The sequence below is a fragment of the Myotis brandtii genome, unplaced genomic scaffold (genome assembly GCF_000412655.1).
Source record: "Myotis brandtii unplaced genomic scaffold, ASM41265v1 scaffold952, whole genome shotgun sequence".
NCBI classification, from domain to species: Eukaryota; Metazoa; Chordata; class Mammalia; order Chiroptera; family Vespertilionidae; genus Myotis; species Myotis brandtii.
Window position 1 is genome coordinate 214305 of NW_005371930.1, and position 1772 is coordinate 216076.

General features: G+C 65.4%; 1 protein-coding gene across 1 annotated transcript in view; it reads left to right on the plus strand.

Moving 5' to 3' along the window:
- CERK (ceramide kinase) overlaps window positions 1-1772 on the plus strand; it is a 39603-nt gene that overhangs the window by 20324 nt on the left and 17507 nt on the right. The gene's annotated exons all lie outside the window — the stretch shown is intronic.

The window sequence follows — 1772 nt, forward strand, 5'->3', positions numbered from 1 at the left end:
GGGCAGGGCAGGTGGTGTGGGTCCTGGCCCCGTGGCAGGGTCGCTGCTGCAGCCATGCCCGGGGACTGACAGACGGCCCGTCCTGGGGACTGACGGACAGCTGTGCCCGGGGACTGACGGACGGCCCGTGCCTGGGACCCGTCTGCATGGAGGGCGTTCTGTCCTGCTTGCTGCTGGCATCGCCTTGGCCTCCCGCCAGGGTCAGTCTGGTCTGGGAGGGAACCTTCCAGGCGGCGCTGTGGCCTCTCTCTCCTCGCCGCTCGCCCCACAGACCTTCACTTTCTTATCCAGCCTCGGGCAGTGAAGGTCGTGCAGACTGCAAGCAGCCGCACTGCTGGGGGGAAATGGCGTCTCCCACGCGCCCACCGCTGGCGTCTCCCACGCGCCCACTAATCCGTGGTCCGGGTTCGCGTGAGCTGGGTGTGCACGGCAGGGACCACGGGGGCCTCGCCAGCACGTGTAGGTGGCCCGTGAGGGCGAGTCGTCCGTCCTCAGGGGACAGGGTGGCCTTACTGCTGTCCCCGTGGCCTGACCTGAGGGGAGCCCGCATCCTGTGTGACCTCGGGGTTCTGGCTGGGAGCCCTCCTCGGGCTGCTTCCTGCTCCTGTGCTCGGTGGGCGAGTCCTTGCAGCCCGGGCGTCAGCCCCAGGCGATTGTCCTGCGTCTCCACAGCCGGGCTTCCACCCACCTCACCTAGGCCTCACCCGGGCCTCACCTGGGCCTCACCTGGAGGCGGCTGCAGTCCTGTGATCACAGCTGTCAAACCGCCCACACAGCTCGGGCCGCCTCCTCCTGGGCTTCCCAGAGGATAGAAGGGCTGGGGCTCTCGCTGCCTCGGTCCAGCCAAGTCTCCCCGTCTCCCGCCGACGCTGATGGGACCAACCCCCTGCTCCGCCGCGGCCTCCACCTCGGCGTGGCCCCGGGTCCGGCTGTCCGGCCGGGTCATGCTGTGCTGTGTGCCTTGGCCCACCGGGGTTTCTGAGCCGCTGAGGACGGACTCCCCCGGGTTCTCCACCGTCTCTCCCCAGAGGGCGGGCCGTAGCGGCCGGACGGCAGCCCCTGCAGCTTGAGGGGCCGAGCGGGTCCTGGGAGCCTCCTGCTTTTGGTGACTCTGTTGGATGAAACGCGCCGTCTCCTGGTGACACTGAGTTCCCCGAACTCACTGAGCTCTGAGTTTAAATTACATGGGACTTTTCCTCTGGCCTTTGGGTTTCTGAAGAATGCGAAAGCAGCCCGGCTGGTGCGGCTCAGTGGTTGAGGGTTGACCTGTGAACCAGGAGGTCACGGTTCGATTCCCGTCAGGGCACATGCCCGGGTTGCGGGCTCAATCCCCAGTGTGGGGCGTGCAGGGGGCAGCCGATCATGATTCTCTCTCATCATCGATGTTTCTATCTCCCCCTTTCTCTTCCTCTCTGAAACCAACTCAAACGTATATATATATATTTAAAAAGAAAGGGAACCGTCGGTCCCGCACCGTGGAGCGGGCCTCCTGTGTTCCGTGCGCTGGGCGAGTCGCCTGCGTGCCTCAGCTCCCTGCAGGTGCGGGAGGGCCTTTTCGTCCGGTTTCTCCAGCTCAGCGTTTCCTCGTTTTCTGTACACGGGCTCCCTGTGTCCTTCCCCACCACCCGGCTTCAGCTAATGTTCTGGTGTTGAGCACCTTTCCTTTCCTTTACCGTTTTACCTGGTGAGGAGGCCGAGGAAGAGGGTTTTCCCTGGTGGGCGTGGGGGTCCCCACTAGTCCGCGGGGACGAGCTCCGGGGCGTGTGGGGCTC